The sequence below is a fragment of the Corvus kubaryi genome, unplaced genomic scaffold (genome assembly GCF_017639235.1).
Source record: "Corvus kubaryi isolate FWS band 111438036 unplaced genomic scaffold, C.kubaryi_AGA036_p1.0 37398, whole genome shotgun sequence".
NCBI classification, from domain to species: Eukaryota; Metazoa; Chordata; class Aves; order Passeriformes; family Corvidae; genus Corvus; species Corvus kubaryi.
In genome coordinates this window covers 43,985,846-44,005,740 of record NW_024581137.1, presented here as the reverse complement: position 1 = coordinate 44,005,740, position 19,895 = coordinate 43,985,846, and the positions used below count along the sequence as shown (strand labels likewise).

The 19,895-nt window shown below is 39.7% G+C and overlaps 1 protein-coding gene across 1 annotated transcript in view; it reads right to left on the bottom strand.

Annotated features, from left to right (window-relative positions):
• Positions 1–19,895, bottom strand: part of SVIL (supervillin) — a 129,703-nt gene that overhangs the window by 106,688 nt on the left and 3,120 nt on the right. The gene's annotated exons all lie outside the window — the stretch shown is intronic.

The window sequence follows — 19,895 nt, the reverse complement described above, 5'->3', positions numbered from 1 at the left end:
TTCTCCAATGCAGACTTGAAGCAGTCTGTGCTATTGCACAGATTACTGTCTCCCTCCTCTTACAGCTGGTAAGTGAAATAACATTTTTACTCTTGCTCAGCTCAGGCTAAGCTCACCTGCATATGTTTAGGTGCCAAATATACTGCTTTCACTTTCACAACTACTTTATTCAACTCATTTTTTAAAATCTATTAGGAGGTACAAAATGAAGTCATTATATCAAATGTGACTAGAGCAATAACTTTAAAGAGCAGTCAGGTCACTGCTCTGCTTCCTGCAGCTGCTGAACATGTCAGGCTCTAATAACAGCATCTAGAGAAGAGGTCAAACCAAAAATGATTCATTATAAAGACAGATAAGACAGAACTTTTGCCTGAGTTGGGAAAAATTCTGATTTTAGAAGACAAGCAGACCCCCAAACACAGAATACCTTAGAATGCATGGGGACAGGTAAGGCAGCAAATCAGTCTTGTCCCTAACGTTATGTAGCTGTTCACAACAATGGATCTAAGACAGTTTTTAAGATCTACCCACATTTATCTCTGTATTTCAGGCAGAAAACTGGCCTGAAGTTCCAAGAATATGGTAAATCATGTGCTATTGTTTTCGCATTTCCAACTTCCATTCCCCTCAAATGAGCACTCCTGCACTTTAGAAGGGTAAATGACTGGGCACTTTCAGTCTGGTAGGAAAGGTGAAGAAAAATGATGGTCAACAATGGATAGCTGGAAGAAAGATAAACTAGTTTTTCCACCATGACATAATTCTTGGTTCCAAATTCCTTATTGCTACTTAACCGTAGGGCTGCCTGATTACTTCTGCTGTTCCTACTTTCTTCCTCTTTATGTATCATTATTTAAAAAAAAAAAAAACAGAAAAGAAAGGATATGAAATCCAGCTATCATTTTGGTCAACTACTTCACAGATTTCCTGGAAGCAACTCTGAGGTGGGAAGAGGGGACATTTATAATGCACAGATCACATTAAACCTGGTGCACACTGCCACTGTCTCACCAGTACATTTTCTTACTTCCTCCTTTTTTTGGCAAGCTCCTCCTTTTTTTGGCAAATGGTACACTTGTGTATTGGAACAAGAGAGGGAAGAGAGGGGTGCTGCAGTTTTGAAGGCCTGCAGATTTGAAGCCTGTCAAGCCTACCCTTTTAAAGGAACCTTGAATAACTGGTGTGAGTTGAAATATCTTGACAGAGTGGTTTGGAGTATTTTATATATATATATGCCTGTGTCACTATATTCTACAGATCTTTCATAGTGTCAGGAGTCTTATGAGAAGTTTTGGCAAGAACACACGACAAGACAAACATAAGACCTAACAAATACAGAGCACCTACCAGGAAACATTTGAGATTGAAATCAAAATGTGAGGGCTGGAAATTGAATACTAATCTTTTCAAGACTGACCTTGGTTGCAACTTTTTGCGCTCTGTCTGCAGTTCATCTGAGAAATGCCTGGAAAGCCACTTGAACTGTATGTCTGATAACCCCTGCATTTTGAGAGTTCAGAACAAAAGCAGGAAAAGACACTCCAAATACTAATTTTTTCCTTTCTGATGGACTCTGTTTTATTACACAACAGACAGATCCCGGAATTAGTCAGTACACCATGAAGAAAAGACAGACCTGAAAATATCCTTTGGATACTTGGTATTATGAACTAGAAAGAAGGGCTAGTGGGTAATCATCTCTGTTTAGCCACAAAGATCCATCATTTTTAATTCAGGAGAATAATCACACTTCTTGTAGACAAATATTCTTCTAGGTGCAGGGGAAATCAACATTTGGGCTGATTTAACACTTGACAGCTGAACCAAGAAAGACTGTCACTATGTGCACTTCTGCTCTGCAAGAATCTGCAGTGATCCATCAGGTTGTTGGCTAGGCTGGCTACAGGACACCTACGCCACCTTCTTTTCTTCAAGATAAGCCTCCTAGTTCCTGATCTCTTACATACAGAACAGATTTTGAAGAGTTTCACTGAAACGGAAGGTTTCAACTTAAGGTTGTGTCTCTCCAATCAGAAAAGGACAGGAAAAGAAAAGAAATTTTAGGGTATTTTATTTGTTGCCTAATGACTTACATCACATCAGTTTTGCAAAGCCATCACCTTCTCAGGCTCTTGCCCAACCAAATGAAGCCTAACACCACAGAGATGTTTTGATAAAGCCCCATTCTGCGAAGCCTTGGTACGTTTTCATTTCTTACAGAAAAAAAAATGCAGCCTGGAAGAACCTGGGTAAGAGGTAGAAGAGTGCATTATCTTTCCTGTGAAGCCAGGAATCCTCACAGAGAGTTCAATTAAACCAGAGTCTAGCAGCTCCTTCACACTATCTCAGCTGAGGTGTTATCCTTCTTAATGCTCCAGAGGCATGTTACACAACATACTGGGCAGCAGCCAAGTGCAAGGGAGATTTTCAGACTGCTGGTTTTCCTTTTACTATGTCCCCTCCCACTTCCACCTCACCAAAAAGAAAGGCCACAAAGATGTTCATCAGTCCAGGTCTCTTGAACACTCAGAATATCACTTAAGAACAGCAAAACTCCACTCTATGCCTGCACTTACCCTCTACATTGGTGCAAGCCTGTAAACTCTTAACATGCCATGTTCTTCCATTTTTCTGAGGCATTGCAGAAAACTCTACAGGTTAAAGTGTGTTATCCTGAGTAACAGGATACAGGAACTTTTGTTTGTAGTCAGTTCTCACAGAAAATATTCAAGAGCTCAGATTCACTCTACTGGGGTATTTCTGCCATCTTACTTAAATTGTCATTTGCGATGTGATCTGCCCCAGTCAGCAGGACTCTCCCTCCTTCAGTGCATTTCCCTCCCAGTTCACCTCCCATAACACTGCTGTAGTGTGACCATCTGCTCTAGTGCCCCTGCCCAACAATATCTGCAGAAAAAAACTGCTTTTGCACATTCCAGATGTTTAAAGACATGACGTATCTTGAGAACTGAAGAAGACCCACTGAGGAAAGAGTCTCTACAAGTATCATGACAGAATCATAATTGACTGTGCTTCCCTCAACACCCAAAAGTGAAGCCGCCCACCTGGAAGTTACCAGCTCAGTGCTCAGGAAGCTGACACCTACTCTAAAAATAATAGATGCGTGTGCAATTCTCCCACCATGCCCTTAATAGGCACAGTGCACAAGCTAAGGATGATTCCTGTAAATACACTGCCATATAGAAATATATCTGAACCAAAAAGTCATGGTGTTGCAATGAGAGATGAATGTTTGAGGTGCATGCTGGAGCAACTGACTGTGCACATTCACACCTACCACATCAAAGTACTCCTACTGATACTTGTCTAATATTCGTTAGGCAAGGAGAATTAAAAGTAGGAAGCTCAAGAAAGTCCTTTAGCCAAGAAAGTCACAAGACACTTTAATATTAAGTTTTTTCCATATTAACAGGCTACAGTTTCTCTTAGAATCTGGTTTCAAAGTTGATGAAATAGGATTCTGCAAGAAACTCTATACCACAGCACAGAAGTTCCCATCATACACTGACCTCTAGTGTAAGAAAGACTCAAAACATCAGAAGTCTCTTCGAAGACTTAGGAAAGTTATCTTTTTTTTTCCCCAGAACTCTGAAGAATGTTTTCATGCAATAAAACAGACTAAGTCAGGAGGGCCTCCCAAGATTACTCTCAATTGTTTAACAAAACTGGAGCATGGGTTAAAGAACCTACAGAACTTAAATTGTTCTACGGATGTGAAGTTACTGCTGTGTTTACATAAAGTAATTTACATCAAAGCTGCATTTAACTTCTTTGAAACCAGCTGGATTTAACACCTACGCATTCTGAGTGTACAGATTTGTTTCCTAACTACAGTTTTACAAAGCTAAATTAAAAAACATTTAAAGTAGAAACACTCAGCTTGGGCAAGTCCTGTATCAGGCAGATCACAATTAGATCACCCCAGATTCTGCATAAGACTTTCAAAGTGCCTGTGGACAGGGCCAGTGACTCAGATGTACTTCCTGTAGCCAGCACTGAAGCATGAAATTTGCTGGAAATGCAATACAGAAATCACTCCCTGAAGATACAGCGCTCACAGAGGTACATGGGGGTGGCCTCTGAGCCCAGGCAGGCTGGGGTGAGAGAGTGGTTTGAATCAGCAGCTTTTGAAGGAGGTAAAAACACAGCCAATCAACACTAAACAAAAAAACACAAACAAAAAAATTAAGTTACTTTCAAAAACTGTTTCAAACAAAAATGGTTTCCCCACAACTTTTAAGATTAAATAATCTGCATTTTGTTATGAGCTAACTAGAGTTTTATGACAAGAATTACTTAATTACAGCACAGCAAATTCTAAGAGAACAGAACAATTGAAATGGATGCCCAAATTATTTAGGCATGTATGCCACTTCTGTCCACTCCCTATGCACCTGCCTCTGGACAACAAACCCCAGAGACGCTCCCTTTACTTCAGACCATTTCTCACACCTCCTTTAAAAGCAAGGAATCATTCAGAAGCTGTTTCCAAGTGAAATGATATTTTCAGTGTGAGCAAGCTTTCCCAAGTCTGCCATATGTGGTTATGTTGGAACAAGAGCTTTTACATGCACTCTAGAGTAGGAGCTCTTATAAACTATCTTTTGAAGAAGATTTTAAAAGCCTCAAAAATAATAAATTCAAAAAGAGTTAAGCACACCATGAAAACAACCATCATAATGTATGAAGGACGTGTACAGAAGTCATCTCAGAGGTAGATGTTGGAAACTGAGTTCAGACCACCTAAAGGAAGTCCTTTACATTTGCAGTCCCAGATGTGAGTCTGTGAAGATAAACTAGAAAGTGAGGACCAAATTTTTAATACTGGTTTCTAGCTGCGAGTACCAGAACTCAATAAACCCTTATCTGTAATGACAATATGTGAAAGAGAGCTTTAAATCACTTTAAAAACCCACTACTTAATGATGTGTTTAAACCTACAGAGTTTCAGACCACTTCTGAATACATGCAAGTCACTAGGAAGGCAACTATTAATATCTGCCCCTTGCCTTCTGCACAGCAGTGAGCTTTTTACCAGACCAACACCTGAGTTCCCCCTCAACATAAGTTGTGACCTTTGTCCTGACTCTGATTTTTGAATATTCTGTATCCTGCAATCTAAAACTGGCAGCCTTTCTGTCAGACCAAGGTGAAAGCACCAAGTGTACAGGTTGTAATGAAGTACAGCACCTTTCATGCAATTTGGTAGTCACTCTAGAAGAACAAGGACTTCTAGGTTCTGGCCCAGAATGCTTCAAGTCAAATCTTACCCAGAAGAATTGCTTTTGTTTCCTTTTCTCTATCACACTTATTTTACAGCCAAGAACTCTTACTGCACCTATAGCATGGAGACAAACAGCAGCACTCGGGATTTACAAGGATATCAGTTCCCAAGTAAGATCATTTCAGGCAGAGTTATGAATAAGATTCATGTTTTAATATGAGAAATCCTGCTTTAAGACACTTGGCCACACTTTGTTTCCAATACAAGGAAGCCAACTCAGACACCTACTTACCTCACATGCAGCCCGAACACCAGTCAAACAAGAAACTACACTGAGAAATCCTCTTAAGTTTATTAGAAATCCCTTTAGAGCTTGGCCTTATGCTAAACTCTAATTTCTATCCAGAAAACAGTTTGCCACCAACTAGGAAAGCACAATACCACTCTCCTAGCTCCAAGGGAGGAACAGTTGAGGCACAGAGCACACCAAACCTCTGAGTAAATGACTGGAGAAGTGTGTGAGTGAGCTCCAACAGCTTGCACAAAAGATCCTTCCCATTGTATTTGACAGAATGTGTTCTTCCAACTATTTTTTTCTCTAAATTCTTGTATTTAATTAAATGCATGTGGTGAGGGGAATGACTTTGAGAACAGAGATGTGCACCAGTAAACAGATGTTCCACATTTGTCCTGTCACATGAACCTTGTGGCTAACACTCAAACTTTAAAAGCCTAAAAAGCCTCCTACATAAAAATCCACATGATATATTTGTTCCTAGAAGAACATCAGACAATATATTGGATTGCTGGAGACAGGTTTGTCCTATACTATCCTTCTTTTAAAAAAAAAAAGAACCAAACCAAAACCAAAAAACCCACCTGCAACAATCTTTCTTTGATTTCAAGAAATAAAAGTAAAAAAAGCAACCAAACAAAGAAACCAACAAGACACAGAAATTAAGACAAAACTTGTCAGAGCGAGGAGAAAGCCCTTCAAATTGAATTAACTAAAGGGTATTGTTTAAAGAAAATGCACATATATTACTTACAATCACATCCAGAATATTTTTTGGCTTTTTCTAAAGAAACTTTAAAAAGACAGAAGTTTTCTAAAGAAACTTTAAAAAGACAGCTTCATAACCAGCACAGAGCTCCAAAATCTTCACTCAAAAAAGTTTCCTAGTTTCTTTCTTCCCAAATGAATTCAAACAGAAGAATAGAGGATAGAAATTGATGCCAGAATACATGACATAAGCCCTCATACCCTTCCTTTCAGCACTGTTTTCATAATGTACATAGCTCAAAATGCTGTGCATCCAGCAATTTGTGTGCATCCAGCAATTTGTGTGCCCAGGACTGGTGAAATGCTCCACTCTAAATTCTGTATTAGGCCATTGATGAAGCATCAGCTGCAGATTGTGACCAAGTGATTTTTTTACCGAATTGGCAGTATAATACCATGTAATGATTTGTTTCAGGCACTAATTCCTGAGCTATCTTTATTAAAGGGCAGCAGTCCTTAAACAGAAATGTGCTGTAGTTGACGGATCACTATCTATAAAAAAAATCACATTTCTAAGGGAAAGTTAGCCCAAGTTAATTATGAATTCCTCATGGAATGCACCCAGCTTACACCTGAAGATCTACAGCTATGACCAGTTCAGTATGTTTGGATTTTGGAACACACTAGAAAGCATCTATTAATAGAAAGTGCACACTAGAAAGCAACTATTAATTCATACGTCAGTATTTGCAAACAAACAATAAATTCAAGTAGAGTAAATGTAAAGCCACTTCCTACCAGGGCCTGCATTTGACAGACCTGTGGTCAGCACCCTGTATAACACAAGAGAGGTTTCAGTTTCTTGCTGACAGATGCTTGTGTGACCTTGGTGAAGTCACCAGGGTTGGTCTGTGGCTCCATGGCAATCTCCCCCAGCTGCTGGCTGCCAGATTCCCACTCATCTCCCTTTCCTGCTCCACAACATTTTTGACCCTGCACTGACTCATTTCAGACCAGCAACCATAAAAAAAATTCATTTGCTCTCATACATATTAAACACAGATGATTCAGTGCGGGGTCAGGAGAGCAGAGTGGGGCAAAGGGGGATGCTGGTACATGTGAGTGAGAACATGGTAGCCAGCCCCCATAACCCAGCTCCCAGTCCATCACTTAAGATAAAAGGAACTCTTCAATTTCACAGGGGTCTGGTGAGCATAAATAATAAAAGGTTTAAAAAACACTGAGATTCATATTAACTCACTGGAGCAATTTTTTAGATTATTTGGGAAATAATAAATAAATAAAGGGAACAGGCACAGAAGGGGCCTTCCCACGCAAGATCACCATTTGCTGCTGTTTCTTTCTGTGATTCCTTGTGTATCTGGGTGTGGAGCATTATACAGCTTTACCTGGACAAGTATAAATTCCTGTATCAGAAGTATGCATAGTGCTTTATTGCAATTAGACAAATTCTTAGCACAAAAAAAGAAAAAGAAAGAAAGAAAAAAAAGGCAAGACAGTCTTGAGGACGTTCCCATGTTCCCTAGATAAGGTGTCCCCAAAAGATGAAACTCGTTTCTCCTCTCTCAAAAAATGGAGGAGATACAGTCCATTCTTAAGGCACCCCAAAGTGAAGCTACAGCTGCCAATGATCTCCAGAGTGCTGGCTGTATCTCTACTGCTGTTTGGCACTGGCTGTCTCAAAGACCAGGCAGGATAAGCCATTAGGATGAAGTCCATCAACTCCATGGCTGAACACCTCAGCCATCTCTCTCCTCCAATACCCATGTTCTGGGGAGCATTTTTTTCTAGTGCAACTGTTGTATTCTTCCTAGTGCTTCTGTTGGCACAGGTGTCTTAGGTAGGAGAATTAGATGAGATATATGGGATCAGAACAGAGATGTGTTAATAGTACCAACGCAGAAGCAAAAATGTCACAGCAATGCTCTCTTTATTACCACAATTAGAATACAGAAGAGAGGAAGTATTTAGCAATATATATTATCTAGCAGAGTAAGTAGCAAAAACCTGACTGAACATTTAAAGGCTATTTTGAATAGATTACTAAAGTGACCTGTTGGAAACACAGCTATATTGGTAAAGAAATTCAGCACATATCTAACAATAAGTTTACTTCTTAATGCATACTTTGTACAGCTTTGCCATGTATTGCCTCACACATACTTTAAACAATTAAGTATTAACATTTACCCCTCTGCAAAACCTTAAGTAGCCTCTGGAGCCCTTAGTCTCCTTGTTTGTTTTATGAAATCACATCACAAATAATCCAGTCTTATTCACAAGCAAAGCTCTGGAATTTTACTCACTTAGTAGGCTACATAATTGTGGTAGAGATCCTCTTGGCTGTGGGGTTTGCATAGTTCCCTTCTAACTGTCTCTGCCATTAAAAAGTTTACGTGGATTAATAGTTTACTTATGGACTTAGGTTCTTTTGGTTTAAGGCAACCATCTCAAATTATAACCTAAGCCTTAGATCAGAGCAATTTTGTGGTGAATTCATTGTAGCCAACAGCAGTCTTGTTAGTAATACAGCTGTGAATACTGTATGTAGAATACAATAGTCTGAATTTACTGGAAGCAATGACACTACCATTCAATTTGCCAGTTTTGCACCAACCTATGCAGAATATACCTATGCTGTTGGCAGGGTAGTGAATAAAGAGTGGGGAGAAAAAGCAAGCATGATACACAGATCTTGTAAAGTTATGCCTGTTTTTTACAACACAAGAAGCACTTATGGTAAGACTTTACATTTTCAGAGTGAAGTAGTCTGTCTGTGCTGACAAATTCAGTTTTGAAAACAGAAGCAAGTACCGTAAGTCAGAACACCAGGAAGGCTGGAAGAGCCACAGTTTGATTGCTTTGCACATCTAGTTGTTAACAGCAAGAAGCTTCCAGCAAAACAAGTGACAGAAGAACAACTTTGCCTCATGTAACTCCTGGGAAAGCAGGGCTGTGATTCTCACAGCATGCTTACTGTGATTCCCACCTGGAGGCCTTATCACTGCTGGCAAGCTCAGCCAGCACTCCTCTCCTCCACCACACAGCTGGGAAGGCATCCCAACAAGCACAGCCCTCCCTGCTCCGCACACTTGAGAAACTGCAGAGCAGAGACACCAGCACATCCTGCCCTGCACAGGGGGTGTCCTCTCACTTTTCCCCGGCTCCATGGAAATTCCTAACCTATCTGTCTAGGGCAGATGGTCAGTTTGCCAGTTAGCCAGCAGCTGGCAAGTGCTTTTCTGAAACATACACAGTGGGTACATTTTCTTTTTTTTTAATTGAGTTTTAGACAACCATGTTTCACTTTAAATGACAGAGTGAGGTGGTTTTTTAAGGCTGGTATTAAGACAATGAAAAGCTAAACACAGTGTAGAAAGGCAATTCCCTCTCAGCCAGGTAAGCTGCTGTGCTAATGCAAAAAGTAACTATTTGAATCATTGATGAAATTCATCTAAGTTCAAATGAATTTCCCTACTTACAGGTGAAAAAAGAGCAGGAAAAAAAATCCCAAACCAATGCTCACAGCACAATTCAAACAAACAGATTAAAACTTCAGGGTTTACAGCATACCTGGGAATCAACTCTTGTCTTCAGTATCTTCCCTGCTGTATAGAGAGTATGTGCTGTAAAACACCCACTTCATGTATCAGCCAACTGGCAGACCCAAGTGTGCTGGGTTTGTGTTATCTGTGACTTCTAACCTGCACTTGCTGAGCCAGGCTTTGTTTAGAAATTGGGGCTATGCTATTTGCAGCGTGCACTCCTGCTGAGAGTCACCTCTGACACGGTGTGCAAGTGTGCAAGTAACAGCAGTGGGAACCTCTTCTGACAGAACCCCCCCGGACAGAGACAGTGGCCAGAAACACAGACTATAGTTAGAGCTTCAGTCATGAGTTCAGAGGGCAAATCACATTGCTTGAGCTCTCACAGGCACACTCACTCCTTAATCTGCAGCTTGAATTCCTTCCACATATCAATTAGCTAAACCAGAATAAAAGCAAAGCACTAGCTGCAGGAACTACCTCATCCCACAAATCCAATTTTAAAAAAGTGCTGCAACTGCCACATGTTCTAGACAGTATGAGTGTGGGTATCCCAGTGACAGGGAGTCCAAGTTTTACCCAGATCCCTGTATACACTTGACTGTACATTCAAATAACTTCAGCAAAGTTGACCAAGATACACCTGGCTAAGAGAAGATTCCTTTTGTATCTGTAAACCAGCTGCCATTAATTCAAGTCACAGTCATCCATCATGAAATCATACCCTAACACAGGGAAACACCGATGTCTAATGAGACTTGCAGTCAATTGCCTACAAAGCTGTTTATCTGAGCAAGAACAATTACAACTTCCAAAATTTTCCCATAAACCCCCTAGAAATGGAGCACAACTGTAATGAAATAAATGCCAATTTTAGCCAAAATGAAATAAGATCTTAGATTTAAAGGTTTCATTATTTAATAGCTCCTTAACAACTAAAGTGTGACATCAGAGATGGTTCCATTACAATGTCTCTCTTAGCTCCTTTGGCAGGGGCATCAATTATGTAGGATACCTCTGAAAGAGCTGCAAAACCAAATTATAATGTTCTTAGTCTTGTTGAGTAGCAACACTCATGAAAGAGATATTTTATTAGCATGTAAACCCATGTCTCCTGCCAATCTAACAGTACTATGGAGCAGATTTCCACACAGGCTTATTGGATTGTCTTCCAAGTTCTCAAAATGAATTTTTGAAACATTTCTTCAGACTCAGAGACATTAGCATGTTCTGACTTCATAACAATAGCAGTTTTTTCCTTTAGTACACACATTCAGTTATGTAAATTACAGTTCTTAACAACCTCTTCAAAAAACTCCATACATTCAAGAAGTCATTATTACAATGTGAATTTTATTTTATTTTCTTAGATTCCCTCACTTTTCTGCCATGTTATCTCTTTATTGTGATTTAAGTCCATGGCATTCCCAGTACATAAGTTTCAGTGTTCATACCAAGCACTAAGGTCTAGAGAGCCATTCCTTCAAGCCAGTCTGTTCTCTTTCTCCAAAGCAAATCAGCTTTCACTTGGTTTCATCAATTTTGATACTTTACTGTCTCCCTTAAATATATGAGAAATACTGAAAGTCAGATGCATCAATTAATCTCTAGAACATTTACAAACACGATCTGGGGCACTTTTTAAGTAAAGAACTGCTCAGTTTCCATTTAAATTAAGTTACTCCAAAGCCATTTAGCAGCATAAAGTATTCACTGCTTTACAGATGCTGAACTTCTAACATGCCAGGAAGTGGAGGGATCACAAATGTTTACTATGGGACCATGGAGGAAGAGACTTGCTGCATTCAAGGACAGAGACAGAGTCAACAGCAGTGTCACCTCTGAAATTCTAGTTCATCACAAAAACCACTTACAGCTTTGAACTTGCCAGCACTTGTCCAAACAGAGACAGGTGTCCATTTCTGCAGTTCAAGAATTGAGGGGGGAAAAAATCTTTCAAAAGACAGTTCTACATGTAATAGTTGTAAAATTTTGAAAATCAAGTATTTCAAATTAGTCTGCAAGAGTTTTGTTGGGGTTTTTTTACCCTCATTGGGCTTTTACCTACAGAGACAAAATCTCTCTATTGAGACACTATCATTCACATAACTCATGCTCTCCTTCCAAACTCACACTACTTCCCCGCGCTGGCAAAATGATTGAGTGTTGCACAAACCAAAAAATGGCATATTAAAATGTGCATGCCTCTTTTTTTGGCCAGAAAAGACAGATAATGCATATATGGCTGAAGGAGAAGATTTGGTGAAGGTCAGGCAAAGGTCGAAGTGCTAAATGAGAATTTAAGCTGTGCAGACTCATAATAAAAGAGTAGTCCCTTAAAATATACCTACTTTCCATCAGCCCTTTCCCTAAAGATAATAAGAGGTTTTCCTCATCTTTTTTCTACAGGCATCCTCCTGGTCAGGTTATTATGCATCACCCATTATGCACAAGCACATCATCCAACTCCAATAGAAAACAAGTTATTTCAGCTGATGGGACTATTTGGATCAACTGGATGTGGCCAGTGTCTAGCAATGAAGTCTTTGGAGCAAGTTAAGGAGGAACACACACCGAAGAAATTTCCCAAACACCCAAGAATCAACTAATGATAGAAACAAGACCATAAAATCCAAAATAGAAACAGTTGAATTTCCTACCAAAGACAACAGTCACTGCTAACTACAGTCTCTAGAAAGGCCAGATTCAGAAATAGAAGGAACATTAAACATTTGGTTTCCTCAGACAAGGCAGAAAGACATGACTAATGATGCATGGTCCTTAACCAGTAGGTCGTGCACTGGCCCATTCAGATCATCTCTTTACAATGGATTCAAGACATCCCTCATGTTTAGATTTCTCTCCTGAAATTCAGCATCTTGTGACAGCATGAATGAAAACAACTCCCTTATTAATGGAATTAATTTCATTAAAAATAAATTCAATAAATATAAGAATTCCAAAAGGTAAAAAAATACATATTTTTCAAACAAAATAACATAATGAGGGACATTTTGGATTCATGTAGCCCATTGCACTTCCATTCACCTATGTGAATTTTCAAAAATGCTCTGTTAGTGACCAGACTGGAGAACAGAGGAGCTCTTACAGAACTATAATGGTCCTCTGATCTGCAGCACCTCAAAGCATCTCAAGCTTCCTCGATAACAACTGAGATTGCTTCAGTGAGCAATTACAGAATAAGACTGAAGACTTGCCTATACATGAGAGTGAGAGCTGTAGTTCCAAGGTCTTGGAAATGAGTACCACACAAGAAAGAAACAAAGCAATGGCAGTAGACAAGATGAAGCAAGACTCTGAAGACACTCTGAAACATAACAGTGAATCTTGTGAATCAGGTGCACACATAAATACGTCCTTTTTCTAAACAACAGCACTGAATACAGAAGCTATTAAGAAGATTAAAAAAAACCAAACCAAAACAAAAACCAAATATTAAACAAAATACTCAGGTTGCCACGAACAACCAAATAAAATCAGATCTTGCGCTCAAAGATCAAAGTATATAATTTAAATAGAATGAATGTAATCGATGGTGCAAACAACCCTGGAGAAAATACAAAGTAATATTTTTGAGCATAATTTGAACAGTCCCAGCTAAGTTTCAGAAGCACATTTCAGGATAAGGCTCCTCCATGTCACATCTATTAAGTTAAACATGCCGGTGCTGTGAGACATAAAAAATAGCACTTAAACAACAGAATGCTGCAAGCAGTGGTCAGCTAACAAACCCTGCAGCTCAGCTGAGCAGTGAGAGCACCTCTGTTAACAATTAACATGGCAAAATCTCTGAACAACATGGACTTTGCTATGGAGATACATTAACTTTGAATCTAAATCTCAGATCTGAACTATGCAGTATTTTGGATAATAAGATCACCAGACAGTAATGTTAAAAAAAAAAAAAATCTAATGAGAATATTTTCAAGGACACTCCTCAAAAGAGTGTCCTCTTCAAAACCTGTGAAGAGGTTCATTTACACAAGTAAAGTTCAAGGCAATCAAGCAGTTGCACTCTGCTCATTGCCAGATGGCTCTGAAATTTATTTCATCTACCTCTAATGCAGTACACCCTCTCACATCTGGAGCTTAACACAGTCATGAGTCTCTCCACACACTGGATGTGCATCTACTGCCAGAATGAAGTGTGAAATCAAATCATTTTGTTTTGGTGGTTTGTTGTTTGGTTTTTCTTTTTTTCTTTAACTCAAATACTTCAATAATTTATAATGAGAAAAAGTTTTGTTAAGATGTAAAAGAGGATAAGATATATGAATTAGCCTGGAGAATATACTGATACTACAGCACAGCCTCCTCTAAAACATTGGAGCAATTCAACACCTGCAGCAAGCAATGGAGCCAGCTCAGGTGTCCTTTCTAAACGAAGCCCAGCAATAATCTGGAGATCTTGGTCTGGGAGAGGATGTCTTCGGACACAAGACTGCCGTACTGTGAGGAAGGTGTGCAGGGCCAGTGGCCAGCAGCCAGTTTACCAAGCTGCACCTGGGATGCCACAAAGTCAGCAGGCAGAAGCATTAGTTTTGACAAATTCAGCTGGCACTTCCTAGGAAGCCAGGGCACTTGGAACTGACCATCCACCAAGCTGTTCTGTTAAATCCAATTACTTTGTTTCAAGCCAGTGTTTATAAATGACCAGCTTGTACCCTATATTAAAGTGGTTTTGAGACATTAAAAAATCCTGGAGTTTATGCAAGTTGTCATAATTATTTTGTGGCCAAATATGCACTGGTGGCACTATTGAGCAGTTACAGAAAAGGCTAGGAATCAGATCATTGCTGGGAACGTTTCCAACCAGACACTTGTATCCTGCTAACTCAAATAAGAAACTTATCTTCCTTGTGCCAAAGTAAATTCCCAGTTGCAAAACTAGGTGAAAAAGCAGGCTTTCACTGGTGATCACAAGCCAAAGCCATCAAGTTCAATAGCATGTATTACTCTCTAGTAAACCTTTAAGTACCCAGCCCAGGTTTAACAAAGCTTCCCAGAACTTCCTATGTTGTTTGCATTGACCCATGTATAGTTATTTCAAATCTCCTTACTCCTTAGCATTTCTTCCCGATTCTCTTTAATTTTCTCCACCAGTACAAAGAGACATGCTGTCACCATGACTATTCTAACCCCAGAATTCTGTAACTCAGGCAATCTTTAAAAGATGCTGGACGGTCTCACAGCATTTTTACAATCTGATGAACAGTAAAGCATCTGCAATTTTAGATTAGTAAGAGTCATACACAGTTACAATCCAACAGAGCCAAGCAACTGCAATCATTTCAGGCCTCTCCCAGCTGCAACCTTCCCTGGGAAGTCTAAAGCTTCCTTTACACAAACAACATGTAAAAACATAGTGTGGCATGAGCTACTAACACAAAGGAAAAAAAAAATCCAATTCCAGCATTTTAAGCTTCAAATAAACACTATTTCAGTGTTCCATTTGAAAGCTTTTAATTTGTCAAATCAGAACTGAGAGGTGCCATCAGAAAACTCATGTTCATCCACGGATCCATCTTAGGCAAAGTGAACTGTGCAGAGAACATACTTTCTGTCCAGTCTGACACTGTCCCCTCTGTGCCAGCTCCCACATGCACTGGAGGTCTGATACCTTCCTTGGTTCACTAACAGCAGACACTGATGTGCTGACCCAGCAACCAGAACCTGAGATAAAGCAGCTTACAAAGTTGAAGGAGTGGACTAGAGCCACCCCAGAATAATCAGTACATGCATACAGCTGGGAGCAGGAAGGAAAGAGGGAAATGGGAGGAGTAAAGAGCTGTTAGAGTCATAAAATTTCATCCCCAAAAATGGCATTATTGCAAGGCCACAGACATTAAGGGTTGTTCTGCAAACCGTGATACAGGTTTCAAAGCTCATTAAAACTGTCTCTAGAACAAAGTTTTCAGAGTAGGGTTTCAGTGGGAGAAGAGGAATAATTTCTTTAGGTTAAAAGAGTCTGCCCCTTCTGCAGAAGGGTTCTGAGGCTCCACAGAGCAGCTTCAATATCCTGTGCACGGAATACTTGATAATACTGTAATAATATTGTAAATAGTATTTACAGTAAAAGTCTGCAAACTAAACAGCCGTTGGAACATAAACCACAGTTGAGAGGGCAGCTAATACTGAGGTTACTGCAAGGGAAAAGTCCCAAATCCCAAGGAAGCAGATATGCAAACCATGACTTCCAGAAGCAAGGGAGGAAGTCGAGGGTGGGACACCAGGAGGATGCTGCTAGGGCTGGGTCCCAGAAGCCTTGGTGTATGCAGCATGAGACAGTGTTAACACTGTTTGTGAGAAGCATGCATTTATTTTGTGCACATCCTTCCAGCACAGAAAGTTATGCCTGACCAGAAAGGAAAGTTAATTTGGCCTAGTTTAGCAAATTCTTAAAACTCTGCCAAAGCATTGTCCAGATGACACAAGACATAGCTACTGGCAAGTTGCTGCTCTCAGAAATTACAGACTTTCAACAAGTTGTTTAACCTCTCTGTTATTTTTAGCTTGTAGAAAGAGCAATGGCTACATAGGTAGAGCATAAAGGCAAGAATTGTTCAGGCTTGGGGAAATCAGACTCTAGACACACCATGACAGATGTCCTGCCTTAAATAGCAGCAGTAACGTTCCAGTACTTGAGAACCTAGCTAACACTCCAAAATAGTAGAAACTATAAAACATTGATGAAGATATGACAAATCTGATTCAAACAAGTAGCCTGCACTGCAAAAAAAAAAAACCAACCCAAACCAAAAACAAACACTTTTATCACTGCTAGCTTATGTGATTTGCTACATTCCCACCCATTGTCCTTTCTTCTGTCATTAATAAAATAAAAAGAATGTGCTGTGTAATTTGAGTTCTACTCTTGATAGTGTATTTGAAAGGAACAAACACTAAGGATGCAGTTCTTAGTTAAGAAAGGGTTTTACTTCACATGCAGTTTGATCATATCTTGCATATCAAATCCAGAACAGGGATTTTAAAAAAGAAAAGAAAAAAAAAAAGAGGTTGATAAGACCATATCATAAAGGCAAAGACTGAAAAAGACTAGCGTAAAGAAAAGGAGGGATGCTCAGTGAAGTCATAGAAGCAATTTTTCCAGTCACCTGAACCTGAAGCTCCCAGCCTGTAGTACACATGACATGCTAGAGGTGTACAAGTCACACTGACATTGCACACAGGTGTTCCAAGGAGCTCACACAAGCACAGCATGTCCGTGTGTTTGTGTGTTCACTGAGTGACACTGCTCCCGGAGTTGCCCCACCACCAAAGGCAATTTCTGCACCAAAGGTTGCAGAAACCCTAACAAAGCAACTCATCAAACACATTGCTGTATTTAACACAGGGATCATGTTCAGTTGCTGCAACTGTCAGACTTGAGGGGGTAAAAATAATTGAGCAATAAAGATGGTCTCAGGCTTGTAGGCATTTGAGAAGTATCCAAGCCCCAGCAGCATGCACAGCGACTACAAGTGACTGGAAACATTTGAGCAAGTGATCTTCTGTTTATCAAAAGAAAAGCATTTCTTAGAGCAGCTCTCCAGAGGCCACACGAAAAAAAACTAGAACATTCTGCACATTTAATACACAAAACTAATGACTGTTTTACAAGAGTTAGAAGTTTTCCGCAATAAGAATTTGTGGTTTCCTGTGCAAGGAAGAATGCCAATTCATACCAACGTGCTCATGGAAAAAGATTTTCAGGGCTTCCTTAAGAAACAAACCTCTGTAACACGAAGATTACTTGCTTTGTTTCAGAGGTGACTGGCATGACTCTAAGTTCTCATATTGGTCTTTGCATAAGGAACATTTAATGAAGTAACATTTGTCTTATTGGAAGGACACTGTCTTCATTTGTATGTTACTCTAAGAATCTCTCAAGTCATCATAACTTTTGAAGGCAGTAATGAAGGTGCTCCTTTTCTTCATTGCATTTGGAAAGATCTTTCAGCTGAAGTGCAGCACAAAACCACTCTCATTCCCAGCTTCCTTACTTCACACACATATATGGGCCTTTTGGGGTTTTGCTTTTGATGTCAGCAGCTCCTTGCTGGCAAGCACCTCCTGGAAGTCTAGAAAACGCATGTTCAACCAAATACTGCTTTAAAGATTTCTTTTAAAAGGCTACTAGGTCCCCTAACAGTAGGTCAGATGAAACAAAATCACTGGTAACTTCTTTTTCGCAGCTCTCTATCTCTTACTGTAAGGCAGGTTAGGTTCCCAAACCAGGCCATGGAAATTTATATCTCACCTGGAATGCTTCATCTGCCTTCCCCCTGCCCACACAAATCCCTTCAAGTTATCTGTGGCTGTACTATCCCAGCAGGGTACACCACACAGTGCATTTCAGATATGAAGTTTATTACAGAAGCATAAGCTGAGCATTCTCCTCTTAAACCACAAGTTTTAAGAGCCTGAAATGCATCCCTAGCAGTAGTTAGCTATGCTATAGTTTGCTTTTATTAATGTAAGCCCTAGAAAATTGTTTAGCTGGGTTCAGTGCCACTTAAATTCAAAGTTCATTTTATTCCATGCAATTTAATTGCAAGCTAAAAGAATTAAACTTCCATTCCATACCAGGAATCCATATAAACAACTCAGTTCCATACACCAGGCTTTTTCTTGCAGTAGGAAGCCACAATTACTTTGTTGCCAACCCACAAAAACAGTATAAAAATAGGTATTTGCATGCAAGTTGTCAAGTCAGGCATGCAACAAATATTATGAGACAAGACAAACAAGTGTATTTCAGGAAAAACAAATCCTTTGTCTGTCAACTATTGGCACTCTGCAATGCAACAGGAAGGAAGAGGACAGGCACAAGGGAGAGCATCCAGAAAAGGCTTGGTGCAATCCCACGGTCAGGGTGTTTACAGAGTTCTGGAGAGTCTTTACTCTCTGAGCTTTGCAAGGGTCAAGTTTTGTAGAAACTCCTTTGAAGTAATATTTGTCACAGCATATACTTCAAACCACAAATGACAGAATACTCTGACTAAAGTAGTTTAAGCCTAAAGCCAACAGCGTGATCTAAACAGGAATACCTCAGCTAAGTAGTTTTGTGGAGTAAGGTGGGAGAAGAAGAAGCAGTACTGGTACTTTTCAGCAGTTAACACCTAAATGCTGATTACAGATGAGAGCACAGCCTCGCTGCAGCACACAAACAAGGCAAAGCATCCAGAACACAAGGAGCTCTAACAGGCAACCCTAATGACAGAGCCTAACTAAGCCAGATCCTTACTGACACATATTACCTCAGTAAATACATTGTTTTCTTTTTGTAAGTTTGTTCCTTGTTGCAACTTTTGCTTAAGCAAACTTCTTTCAAAGCCTTGAATCTTTCCAGTGATAGCAACGATTTTGTCTAAGTGGTCTCTGGGGAGCCGTGCACATGGCTGATACACTAAACATAGGGCAGAGACTTGAGCCACACAACCTGTGAGATAACAGGCACCCAAACTCATCAGTGTGTAGGACAACCCACACTAAGAGCTGCAATGACCACTCTGGAGAGAAATAACTAAGTGCCAAAGTTAAAGATCATAACTCTTATAAACTTGCAGCTTAGTGAAGAAGCTCTATCTGCCACTGCTCTATTTCTGTCTTTAAATTGATACATACTGTAATTTTTAGTCAGAGAGCAGAGGAAGAGTCAGTGGAGTAAGGCAGGCACAACAGCACTTACCACTAGCTGAGCAAAGGGAATCATTAACAACAGCAAAAGGAAACAAAGGGGGAAGGGATTAAATCAAGCTATATTTTCAGAACAGCAATTTTTCTGCTGCTGGAAATGCTGCTCTCCTGTGCAATCAACAAGGTCTCCTCCTCCACTAAGCCTTACAATTTTCAGCTTTCCTGGAGTTGGAAGGTATTACATAGACAGACATGTCTTTAAATTGGCTGGGAAGCCAATTTAAGTTTAGAAGAAACTTTAAAATAAGTATTTTCCCCTGTACAGGATGGAGCAAATTTAAGCCAAGTTAAAAACACTGGCAGAATGTTTCAAAAGAAAGAAAAGAAAGAAAAGAAAGAAAAGAAAGAAAAGAAAGAA